We start from the raw sequence: 13,898 nt of genomic DNA, 5'->3' as shown, positions 1-13,898 counted from the left end.
AAGAATGTGCTAGCTAAATATAAAAATATATGGTTTGTATTGTATTAAATTTTTATTTCTGTTTATTGAAAAATTAAAATTGCGAGAAAAGCTACAGAATGGGAAAAAATATCTGCAATACATACACAAGAGAGAACACCCAAAGAGAATGTATAAATGGCTTGTGCAAACGTTTAATAAAATAAAAGACAGCCCAAAAACATATGAGTAAAAGGCTTGAAGAGGCACTTTACAAAAGAAGATATCAAATGAGAAATAACATGTGAAAAGTTGCTTATTATTTTTTAACAAATAAATCCATATTTTAAACCACAATGTGATATGTTTATTACTCCACCAGAACAGCCAAAATTTAATAGTAGTACAATATCAAATTTTGAAAAAAATGAAGAAGCAAAATTGTATATGTTGTTTGTGGGATTGCTATTATTTATATCCATTTTGCAAAATGTCTGGCTATAACTATTTAAGCAAATATATACACACCCTCTAACCCAGCAATTTAATTCTGAATGTATTGGAGGTTGGGGATGGGGCGTTGCTTAATAACTCTGATTGATTGTATAATGTGGTATAAATACTATTACAGTGATTGACTTCAAGTTACCTCCATGATGTTACTAAAGCTAGAGTTGAAAGGCGATGCCCATGATCAACTCCCACAAGTGAAAATGAGCTTCCCTTATCCACATAAGATGTTATCTCATCATTAAAGAGTGAGAATTAAGTGAATACATTTATCTGGAACGACAAATGGAAAGTGTTTGCCACTAATAGGTCCCTGTTGGATGCAATATCGAAGGGTATATTTCACAAAGAAATCCTCCTAAATCTTAACATCTCAGAAATATACCTCTTAATTGTGATCTATAGAGTCTATCATTACAGCTATGAAGTGTTAAACTCTTGGTAGGTTATTTACACAATGATTCCATTCTAATTGTCTCTATACAACTTACTAGTCAATCCAAAGGACAAAAGCAGTCAATCAAACTGTGTATTTGTTAAATTAATTAAATTTGTGGAAAAATGTCTATATGTCATATTACATGTAGATAATATCTACAAGAATTATCTACATGTCACATAGAAAAGTGTAATGTTTCTATATCTACTGGGGAAACAATTGTGCTGTGTAGATAAAGCCCCATTTTCTTCATCTTATTAGAATAAGACAAGTTTATTCCTATGTGTGCCTTCAATATTGATCATTCTTAATTCAGTGGAAAAAAAATTAAACAAATTATTTGAACTGTAAAACTCATTACACACTAGTTTTTTTTACTTTTATTTTATGATTTTGACATGGAGATCTATTAAAAATTATAGATAGTAATTATAAAAGTATATATTATATTTAAGAAAACATAAATCTATGACCAACTGAAAATTTTTTAAGGTCACATTAAACTTGATTAGTCTTTTGTAACAGAAGATCATATAGAATTTATAGTTCCTAAGATGACATCTACTGGAATATGAATTTTAGATTCAGGTATTAGTGGTAAAATGTATCGCTTAATTCAAGGTATTTCAGAGCTGATAATTCTACTTATTAAGTAATAAAGTTAAAAACACATCAACCAGGATTTTATTTATTTATTCATAAATCTCATTCATAATAATATTTAATTTCTATGGATTCTGCTGTGAGGTGGGCACCATCCAATGTGTCAGAAACCAAAAATATGTGACATAATTTTTGTATTTAAAAAATCCACTGCACGGCACAGACACCAAGACAATAATGCCTTTATAATATCTTTTTAGTATTTTTTCTTGAAAATATGAACTACTGACTTCTAAGTTTTGTGGTTTTACATATCAAAATGCTTATTTTACAAGTTAATAAATTTAACTATGTTAATTTTATTTTAAACCCTGAAGACAGCAAATCTCACTCTTTTATTCTCTTCAATTTTATTCATTTATAAACAATTTTCTTAATAAATCAGAAAGGGCAGAGGAAAGTCACACATGTACTACTTTTGTACGTTTTCCGTTTTTTTAATGTAAGTAATATTATCTGGTAAGAAATACATATTCCTTTTATTTTTTCAAGGTCTTGAGATTATTTTAATCTTTTATATCTTCCCATTAAAAATATTTAATGGTAAAACAATTAATAGAGATTTAATTTATTTTGAATAAATAAACAACAATAATAATGGGAATGATGCCACAACAGAAACTGACATGGATCTATACTGATACAGCTATGCAAAAAGAGAATTATTATAAATTCATCTTTCATACTTTAATTTAAAAGAAAACACAATTTAATATTTTTATATTTTAATTTTAATTTTCACAATTATTTAATTATGAATATAAACTAAATTTTTCTAAACCGGGTAATGTGGGAGGTGATTCAATAAGAAATATAGAATTACGAAGTGGTGATGATGCCATTGCTTAACTGTGTAAGTGGATTACTCATTTCAGTCACGTCAGTATTGTTGAAAATTGACCCAGAAAGCTCTCTTTGCATTGCCTGGACAATGAGCTAACTAGTACAGAAGGCTTCTATCTTCTCCTTGTGAAAGAATTTTATTTAAACTCAGCTTTTATCATGCATTCAATCTTTAGATAAAGGGTCCCTGATGTTTTTAAGACAAATACCATAAATTGTTGGCATCTACACCCAGATTGCCTGGTACCCATGTAATCTTTTGACTTCCCACTGGGAAGGTTGGGAAGGGCCCTGGGAATCGTTCTGCAGGGCCCACCACTGGGAGACATGTGTTCTCGCTGTGTGTATCCAGCACATTCTGTGGGGACCACAGTAAGGATCGGGCGACTTCTGTGTTTTTATGCTGACTTTTGAATTTCAAGTTTACCAATTAAGGAGTATTTGTCAGTATTCTTAAGGCTAAATGTGATATCATGAAACTGACCCATGCCCACTTCGCATGACAAGTGTCAAAGTTAGCAATGCTTAGATTACTATATCCAATTTGTGACTAATATACACCTATTATGTATAACCTATTTATCATTTCTGTGCAACATTCTAGTTCTACTCTGACCAAATTATACCATAATTTCTTGAAATAGTCAAAGGTGAAGACAGATCAATTAAAGTATTTATTAAATATTTATATTAGAGAATGCTATGTTGTTCTCCTAAGCCTTGCCTTTCACAATGCCACATAAAAACAGGCAACTACTTTGTAAAAAAGATAAGTTCTGTTTTTCCACAACGTCATCAGCATCTATTGTTTCTTGACTTTTTAATAATCACCATTCTGAATGGCATGAAATTGTATCTCATTGTGGTTCTCATTTGTATTCCAATGATCAGTGATGTTGAGCTTTTTTTCATGTTTGTTGGCCACATAAAGGTCTTCTTTTGAGAAGCATCCGTTTGTAACCTTTGCCCACTTTTTGATGGAGTTGTTTGTTTTTTTTCCTTGTAAATTTGTTTAATTCCTTGTAGAAGTTGTATATCAGATCTTTGTTAGATGGGTAGATTGCAAAAATTTTCTTTTGACCCAAAAATCCCATTACTGGTTATATACTCAAAGGAAGATGAATTATTCTATTATAAATACACAAGAACATGTGTGTTTACTGTAGCACTATTTGCAATTGCAAAGACTTGGAACCAACAAAAATACCCATCAATGATAGACTGAATAAAGAAACTGTAGTACATATACAGCATGGAATACTATGCAGACATAAAAAAGAAAGCAATCATGTCCCTTGCAGGGACATGGATGAAGCTTGAAGCCATCATCCTCAGCAAAGTAACACAGGAATAGAAAACCAACCACCACATGTTCTTACTCATAAGTGGGAGTTGAACAATGAGAAAACATGGACACAGGGAATGGAAAGACACATACCGGGGATAGTTGGGGGATAGGGGACAAGAGGAGGGAAAGCATTAGGACAAATAGCTAATGCATGTGGAGCCTAAAACCTAGACAATGGGTTTATAGGTGCAGCAAACCACCATGGTACATGTATACCTATGTAACAAACCTGCACATTCTGCCCTTGTATCCCAGAAATTAAAATAAAATTTTAAAAAATAATAATAAAAACAAAATTTTATTTTATTATTTTTTTTTCCAATTTATTTATTTTATTGCATTTTAGCTTTTGGGGTACATGTGAAGAACATGCAAGATTGTTGCATATGCACACACGTGGCAGTGTGATTTGCTGCCTTCCTCCCCATCACCTACATCTGGCATCTCTCCCCTTGCTATCTCTCCCCAACTCCCCAACCCCCCACCGTCCCTCCCCTATTTCCCCCCAAATGACCCTGTATAGGCACCAATTATTCTGTCTATAATGACACCAAGAATTATGTTTCATTTGATTTAGATTTTTTCTACTGAATATCAAATTGGTTTGAAATTGTATACATGAAATTTCAGTTATCACAAATATATCAGATGTATAGTAAGTCTATATATCTTTTCAATTATATTTGTCATTTCAATTATATTTTCAATTATATATACGTCTATATATCTTATCAATTATACTGTCTATAATTGATAGTAAATCTATTATTAAATTTAATATAGTAAATCTATTACAGTGAATATATAGTAAATAGTAAGTCTATTATTAAAAGATATATAGCTATTCTATGTATCTTTTCTGGGTCAATTTCCAACAATACTGACATGACTGAAGTGAATAATGAACTTATACAGTTTAAACGATAGTGTCATCGTCACTTCATAATTCTACACATCTAATTGAACCATCTCCAACATTACCCAGTTTAGAAAACTTTAGTTTATACTTATAACTACATTATTTTAAAAATTAAAATAATTTTTTTTAAATTTTATTTTCTTTTAAATTAAAATACAAAAGTTGAAATTAAAATTATTCTCTTTTGCATATCTATCTTTACTATGTGCAATAGTAAATATCTTTAAATAAATTTACTATGTGCAATAGTAAATATAATTGAAAGACAGATTATATATGATTGATTATATATATGTACTATACAGTAAATACAAATGAAAATATGAAGAGAGGTTTAAGTTTTTCCAAACTACGAAACAATTCTCCATATTTCACTCATTTTTTTATCCCAGAAATGTGTAATCACTTCTGAGTTCCAAACTGCTAACTATATACTACTTCATTCTCATATTCCAACAGCAACACATTCATTCCACTGTTTTTAAGAATTACCATTTACCAAGAATGGAGGCACTATAGGTAAAAATAGAAAACTAGAAGGAGGAAATCTACTTAAAGATATAATATAGGTATGCCAACTATAGAAAATATTTTCATGTGGCATTCTACTGTAGATTATCCAACTTTCTTTAAAACAATTGTCATAATTTTCAGGTAAATGGCTAGCGGTTAAAAATCTGAGGGCAAATATTAATTAGCTGGACTCATATGACTTACAGCCATTTAAGGTGTGGGTTATCCCTCTGCCATCTCAGAGGCTATTATTGCTTTAAGGGCTGAAGCCTACACAAGGCAGCCAAGAATGTGACAGAGACAGCAGGGGCCCACTCTAAAGCTGCTGAGCCCATCTGTCATAGCAAGGATGTTAGCATTTACTTTAAAATCAAATTTCCATTCCAAAATGTAATTTCACCAACCACTAACTCTTGCAACATTATATATTTTTACTCAGTTGCTATTTCTGAAGTTACTAGTCATGACTAGCTCTGCATTAAAATTTGACTGAAGCTGCATGTATGTATTAAATCAGTGAGTACATTAAACTTTATGTTATTTAAGCAGATTGGGAAATATGATATTTTAGGGAAATAGTGTTAATATATAATTGTCATGCATTTTCCAAATAATATGAATAATATAGTTTTCCATAGAAATTTATACTGGTAATTTTGAATTTTCAGAGACAACATTTATTACAAGTTTTATGATGCTTAAACATTAATAATAATTTTATATTAAAATAACAGTAATCAATTGATCAGAAATTAAAATCTAGTTAATTCTATTATTGAATGCATGTGTATTTGGGTATGTGTAATAGCACATGTGTATAGTACATGCATGCACATATACGTAAACACAAACACTATATACTTACATATATGTGGTAAAAATATGAGGGAACTTCAAATTTCATAAAAAAATGGGATTAAAAGATTAAAAAACAATCTCTCAACATAAAGAAACGTGATTAAAACGTAATGTTAAGAATGTTCGGTCGTCGGCAAAGCCTGAGTCCTGCCCTCTCGCTCTCCTCCCGGGGCAGCATGAGCTTCACCACTCGCTCCACCTTCTCCACCAACTACCGGTCCTTGGGCTCTGTCCTGGTGCCCAGCTACGGCGCCCGGCCGGTCAGGAGCGCGGCCAGCGTCTATGCAGGCGCCGGGGGCTCTGCTTCACGCATCTCCGTGACGCGCTCCGCCAGCTTCCGGAGCAGCATGGGGGTCGGGGGCCTGGCTGCGGGGATGGCCGGGGGTCTGGAAGGAATCAGGGGCATCCAGAACGAGAAGGAGACCATGCAAAGTCTGAACGACCGCCTGGCCTCCTACCTGGACAGAGTCAGGAGCCTGGAGACCGAGAACCGGAAGCTGGAGAGCAAAATCCGGGAGCACCTGGAGAAGAAGGGACCCCAGGTCAGAGACTGGGGCCATTACTTCAAGACCATTGAGGACCTGAGGGCTCAGATCTTCGCAAATACTGTGGACAATGCCCGCATCGTTCTGCAGATTGGCAATGCCCGTCTAGCTGCTGATAACTTTAGAGTCAAGTATGAGACAGAGCTGGCCATGGGCCAGCCTGTGGAGAGCGACATCCATGGGCTCCGCAAGGTCAACGATGACACCAATGTCACTCGGCTGCAGCTGGAGACAGAGATCGAGGCTCTCAAGGAGGAGCTGCTCTTCATGAAGAAGAACCATGAAGAGGAGGTAAACGGCCTACAAGCCCAGATTGCCAGCTCTGGGTTGACTGTGGGGATAGATGCCCCTAAATCTCAGGACCTCGCCAAGATCATAGCAGAAATCCAGGCTCAATATGACGAGCTGGCTCGGAAGAACCGAGAGGAGCTGGGCAAGTACCGGACTCAGCTGACTGCGGAGAGCACCATAGTGGTCACCACACAGTCCACTGAGGTTGAAACTGCTGAGGTGACGCTCACAGAACTGAGACGTACAGTCCAGTTCTTGGAGATCGACCTGGACTCCATGAGAAATACGAAGATCAGCTTGGAGAACAGCCTGAGGGAGGTGGAGGCCCGCTACGCCCTGCAGATGGAGCAGGTCAATGGGATCCTTCTGCACCTGGAGTCAGAGCTGGTACAGACCCAGGCAGAGGGACAGCGCCAGGCCCAGGAGTAAGAGGCTGTGCTGAACATCAAGGTCAAGCTGGAGGCCGAGATCGCCACCTACCGCCGCCTGCTGGAAGATGGTGAGGACTTCAGTCTTAGTGATGCCCTGGACAGCAGCAACTCCATGCAAAGCATCCAAAAGACCACCAACCGCCGGATAGTGGATATCAAAGTGATGTGTGATGTAGGCGAGATCAGAGTTCTGAGACATTAGGCAAGCAGAAGCAGGGGACCCTTTGGGGAGCAGGAGACCAATAAAAAGTTCAGAGGTCATTCAATGTTAAAAAAAAAAAAGTTCATGAAAAAAGAGATTAAAAGATAAAAATTTTAAAAAACATTTCTTAACATAAAGCTCCATCAAGTTCAAAACACTTTTGCAGTAATGAAACCACGCATTTAGTCAATCCCTAAAGAACTGAGGGTCCTAGAACTTTAACCATGTAAATGTAATCTTTACATTACCAGCTGAAGAACAAGGGTTCCCTTTATGAAATTTTAAGATTAGAAAACAGAAAGAAGTCAGAAGTAGACAAATGAGGATGGTAAGCTAGATACATAATGATATCCTACCAAAATTCTTGCAAAATGGCTCTTGTTTGATGATAGAAATGAGCAGAAGCATTGACAGGGTGGAGTAGTACACTCTGGTGAATGTTTCTCAGCCCTATTTCTGCTTAAGTTTTGGTTAACTTTCTCAAAACACTCTCATAATAAGCATGTTATTATTGTTCTTTGTCCCTCCAGAAAGCCCCAATGCCTTGAGCATCCCCACTAAACTGCTGCCAGGACCATTGCTTTTGACCAGTCCCATTGGTGCTTTGACTGGACCACTTCCACCCTTTGGTAGCCATTGCTGTGATTGTGCTTTGTCTTTAGGATTGAACTGGTGAAGTCATGTTCCATCTCTCAATATAATTCTTTGAAGAAATGCTTCAGGATCTTGATCCCACTTGTTTAAATTTCACTGAAATTCTGCTCTTTTCATAGCTGATCTGGGTGCAATGGTTCTGACACTCATTGAATGGAAAGTTTGCTTAATTTTAAATTGACAGTCAGAATTATGTAAGATGAACAAATTAAAATGTCTATGGTGTTGGCTATTGTTTCTGGTATTAATTATCAGTTCTCTTCAATCAGGGAATGAATAAGATGAACTTTTCCTTACAAATTGATGTGGATGATCTGTCTCTGCAGGCTTCATCTTCAACATTGTCTTGTCCTTTCTTAGAATGGATTATCCACTTGTAAACTGCTAATTTGTGAGGGAGGGACATTTTCCTCATAAAGCATTTCATAAAGTATCAATGGTTTTACCATTTCTTCCACCCAAGCTACACCATAATTTGATGTTTGTTCTTGCTTCAGTTTTAGCAGAATTTATGTTACTTTGACAAGGGTGCTTTTCAAACTGATGTCTCACCCTTCTTAGTGACTCAGACTAGATCTTGTTTATATATGTTTAACAAGGTGTATAAGCTTATTTTGATCATGAATACTTTTCTCATAATATGCATTCTTATGATATTTTTAGGACCCTCGTGTGTGTGTGTGTGTGTGTGTGTGTGTGTGTGTGTGTGTGTGTGATCCACTATATATGTGGAAGGAGAAATGTATAAATAAATGTACTAATATGAACTATATCCTCATGTACATATGCATCCCTATATACATGTGCATTATGTATGAAAGCTTTATTACCTACTGTGTTAAGTGACTGTGCTCTTAGCTATGCAAATGATTTCAATTGATGTGTTTTTTTCCCTATCCCATATATTTACTATTCTGTAACTCATTCCAAAAAATAGGATAAAGGATAAATAACTGAAAGTGTTTTTTGAATGAGATTACAGTCCATATATGATTTAGAGGACCAAGCAGGCAAAGAAGATATATATTTAATCAATGCCTCTTAATGGGTAATATTTGATTTTTAGAATTTTTTCTTACCTTATCACAAGACTGAAATGAAAAGTGATGCAATCATATGATGGAATATTTGTTCAATCTGACAGGTTAATAGTCTAAAAGCAGAAAATTAATTTCTATTTCATCAAAGAAAAACAGTTTGTTGAAAATCAGTCAGCTCTCATGCATAGCTAAGAAAATACTCATTGCTTTTCAAGTCATCAAATGCTTTTAATAAACGTCTAAAACAAGGTAATTAAAATGTCAACTCACAATTTTATTAAGTATTTTTCTGGATTTAAAAAGAGAAATGTCATAGCATATCCTCTCTTCCAGATTTGCGTGCTCTTGGTCAAAAGCAAGCATGAACAGCCCCTGAAGAGCTGCATCTCTAAATGCAAGTATCCCCACATACTTATATGTATATGAGCAGGCACGGGCCCTGTCTTTTCTGACATTCGCTGAAGTGGAAGATCTGATTCCAAACATTATTTTTGTGTATGATGAATTTTAAAAAGTGTTAAAGGACAATGTAAAGTGACCTATCTGTTCATTAGCATGTCTTGCTTTATAAAATCCAGACTGTTTTTCTATTATGCTATATGTTGCATACTGAATCTTAGGGTGCACATATCTGACCTAGATATAAAGATCTGTTCTTATGTTATTTTTATGTTGAGGTAGAGTTAACATAAAGTAATATGCAACAATGTTCTTTTCAATGAGATTTATAATTATACTCACCATCTCTGTACCTGCAGCAAATAGAAATGCTATTGTCAAGGTGGTCTGTATGAAATGCTTAACTTGGCATATTCTTCAATATACTTCAATATACTTATAAAGTATGTTATAATAAATAATATTTACAATGTTTTTTCTGGTAACAATAACTAAATAATGCTAAATATATTTTTGAACTTCTACTATGTGCCAGAAAAACACTGGTAAAACAAATCTGAATAGACAGACTATGTTCTCAAACTATAAGTAAAGGTTGTACATAAACCCACATTTACACTTCTTTTATTTGCTACAAAAACACTTAGAAGAACTACCTGAGTCATAATGGCTAACCAGAGCAGTTGATGCTTCTATCCAGTATTGAGGGGTAGATCACATTTGGTTTGATAAAGATTTTTAAATTCTCATGTTTCTACAGGCTTCTATGGATTTTCTTCTATTAATTGGTTCAAATAATTAATCAGTGATTACTAGATGGATAATTGATTGGTATGACCAGGATTTACATAGAACATGTTAAAGGAGTGACTAGTATGGAGGGTAAAAACTTTAACAAATCTAAATCATGAAGAGCCTTGAATACCATTCTGATTTGTTTAATTTTCTATTAGCTATTTCAGGTCACCAAATGATATTTTTATGAAAATAACATGGTTCTTTTGATTATTTCAGAAGATCATTTTGAAAACAACAAAGAAACCCCATTAATAGGAGATTAGATTGAATTTAGAAAGAAAGACCATTGGAAAGTGTCTGAGAAAAAGAACTGTTGCTTAGAATGTAGTCATTAGCAGCAGTTTACAAACATTACTGAAATAATTGATATACATAATAAGAAAAATAATTGCAAAAAATATGGGATCTCAGGCAAAACAAGTAAAATAGCTATCCTATGCTCAAAACAAGAAAATATTTATCTCTTCTCACGAATCTTAATTCACACTTATTCCCTCTCTGGATATGAAGAAGAATGGATAGAAGTACTGATAAATTTGCTATATTTTAAGTTTTACACATACACACTCAGAAACACATCCACACACATTTCCTTAACATATTTTTTCTCCATTACCCTCATGCCTTATGTTGATTATTCTTTATATGATCTAGTGATGTGTGAGTAGCTAGGGTAATATAGAAATAATGTAAAAAACAAAAACATGCATGTAAATGTTCATCATACTGGTAGAAGATATAAAAAATAAAAGAGTACAAAAGGAAAGGAAGAATATAAAAGTAGAGAAAATAAAAATAAGTATACATTTGGAGGAGAGTCAATTGCTGTATCCTAACTCTGTGAAAGACAGTGCAGCAATTTAAATTATGACTGTTAATTTCACTTAGAAGGATAGAAAACAGTTATGAATGAGAAATGCTTACTTATAGACAACTGGAAAACAAATAAAATAAATGTGTACACATTATAGGATTATAAGTAATATTTTTACTTTTCATTTTTGATACTGTTTATATATATATATGTGTGTGTTTAGATTTTTGTGTGTTAATTCACACATTTTATAATTCAATAGTTCAAAAAATACTTATAGTGCCTCTAATATGCATACTATCTCAAAGAAATATGCTAGGTGTTATGGACAAGAACATAAATCAAATACTTTCCCTTACCTCTAGGATATTAGTAATAGAGATTAAGAAAAACTCAATTTATTTAAATAAATCTATTAGGAAAACAGAGTGAAAAATGGAAATGAAAATAGGTAGTAGGCTTAGGCAGCTCAGTGGCTGTTGAGAATCTGCACAGCTCCATGGTTAGGACCCTAGGCCCAGGTGGCCTGGGCTCATGAGTGGGATCTTCCAATCCATAACTTGCACAGTTGCCAGTTGCATGGAAAAAGCACAGTTTCCCAGGCTGGGCAGCATGCTCACTCAATGCCTCCCTTGACTGGGGTAGGGATTCCCTTGCCCAGTGCGGCTCTCAGGTGAGCTGACACATCCCCCTACTCTTCCCTCCTCTCCGTGGGTTACGCCAGCCACCTAGTCAGTCCTGATGACAGAATCTGGATACTTCGGTTACCAATGCAGGATTCACACATTGTTTTGATTCTTATTTGTGGGAGCCCCAAGTCGCTGCTGTTTCTAGGCAGCCATCTTGGCCCTACTCCCTGTGGTTGCATTTGACCAAATAAGACCTGCTTAAATGTGAGGGGAAGTGGCATGCATCGGTCTTCCCTAAAAGTTTGTGTAAAACCACAATAACCTTTGCACCAATCTTATGTTAAATTTTTTAATGAATGTTTGATTATCCAAGATCTTCCTTCAGTGCAAGTTTGTTGTACATGAGAACACTTACCTATAAAGCCAGTTGTAACTGTTGAAATGGAATATGTAAAAAGTTTGGAAACTCAAAGCATACTTCGGAGAAATCTATGTGCTAATGCAGAATAATTGTTTGGTCTTTTACCTAGAAAATAATTTCTACTACATTTGATCCATTATAATTGTGAAGGGCATTTTTATTACTGACTCAAGCACTTAGTGAAATGGTAAGTAATAAAGCCATAGTTACTACAGAAAAAATGACTAAATCTAGAACAATACAAAAGCTAAAAGCAGAAAAATGTTGATTGAAGTGATATTTGCTAACAAAGTCTAGAACTATTCTTAAATCTAATTTGGGTAGAAACTACAGATGGAAGGTAAAGAAGAATTTATGACCATAGGAATTTTTTTTATTAAATTGTGATAATTTTTTAACAAATAATTTAGAATATTCAGATATGTAGTAAGATACGTTAAAATAAAACTCAACTAGAAAAAGAAATTTTAGGTCCATCAGTATAGGTATTTTTTGACAATCATAAGTTTCAGGTGACCAAACTGTCTATTGCAAAAATTCCTGAAAATTAAACATTAGAAAAACATAAAGTGTAGTGGAAGAACAAAATGAGAAGATTAGAAAGGATGAAGACCAAATTAGAATCAACCATGGTGATAGTCTCAACAAACGGTAACTGCAATAAGTAAGAATAGGAAGGTAGACAAAGTGGTAGACAAAGGTAGACAAAGTATAAGGGTTCAGTGCCCTAAGCACAGATTTATGGTAAAAATTATACAGTTTGCATATTTCTGAGTAAGATTTCACATTTTATCCCTAATTTCAATTTCAATATCTTTTATAGGTCTATTTCTCTAAATGAGGAAACAAACTTAAAATTTATGGAGAGACAGAATATGGAGAGGATGGCCTAGATTAATCCCTCATGAATAAAGGAGATGTAAAAGGGAGTATGGTCCTAGTTAAAGTTGAGTTATGAGTTCTGTTTTATGATAGAAGAGAAAATTTCAACAGAGATATGGGCACACTAGATATTAACTCTACACTATTTGCGAAATATTAAGAAAATATTATATACTCACATTTTCAAGGTAGTAGTAGGGGAAAGCTTTTAAAAATTCTGTTCTGGTCAAACAGGAAGAAAATCAGGAAATTATTTGTCTCTATATATATATATATATATATTCAGGAGACTCCACAAATATGTGTGAATGGTAATGACTATAAAATAAATAACAAACAAACATATACGTCAAAAGNGGTTTCATCCATGTTGCTTAAGGCATGATTTCACCCTTTTTTGGCTGTATAGTATTCCACGGCATGAATATATATATATATATATATATATATATTCAGGAGACTCCACAAATATGTGTGAATGGTAATGACTATAAAATAAATAACAAACAAACATATACGTCAAAAGTAAATGGCTAGATAAGTTATGGCTTAAGTATTCTGCAACTATTCTAAGTTTCTACATATGAGCTAATGGGGAAACTTGGCTTTCCTATACTTTACTTTTTTTCTTTTCTAATTGTATGAATTCAACAAGCTAAGCCAACTGCCTGGGACACTTTTCATAGAAGAATTTGATGATTCATAGACTGCTATTGAAACCTTCCCAGAACTCTGATGTTT

At 34.2% G+C, this 13,898-nt stretch overlaps 1 pseudogene across 1 annotated transcript; it reads left to right on the top strand.

Moving 5' to 3' along the window:
• Positions 1-6,182: 6,182 nt before the first annotated feature.
• On the top strand, positions 6,183-7,520 carry LOC108315637 (annotated as a pseudogene). The gene has a single exon (XR_001830024.2). The product of XR_001830024.2 is annotated as a keratin, type I cytoskeletal 18-like (transcript).
• The last annotated feature ends 6,378 nt before the right edge of the window (positions 7,521-13,898 follow it).

This window comes from Cebus imitator, unplaced genomic scaffold (genome assembly GCF_001604975.1).
Source record: "Cebus imitator isolate Cc_AM_T3 unplaced genomic scaffold, Cebus_imitator-1.0 Scaffold176, whole genome shotgun sequence".
Taxonomy (NCBI): Eukaryota; Metazoa; Chordata; class Mammalia; order Primates; family Cebidae; genus Cebus; species Cebus imitator.
The sequence above is the reverse complement of the archived record's forward strand: the minus strand, read 5'-3'. Positions and strand labels throughout refer to the sequence as shown.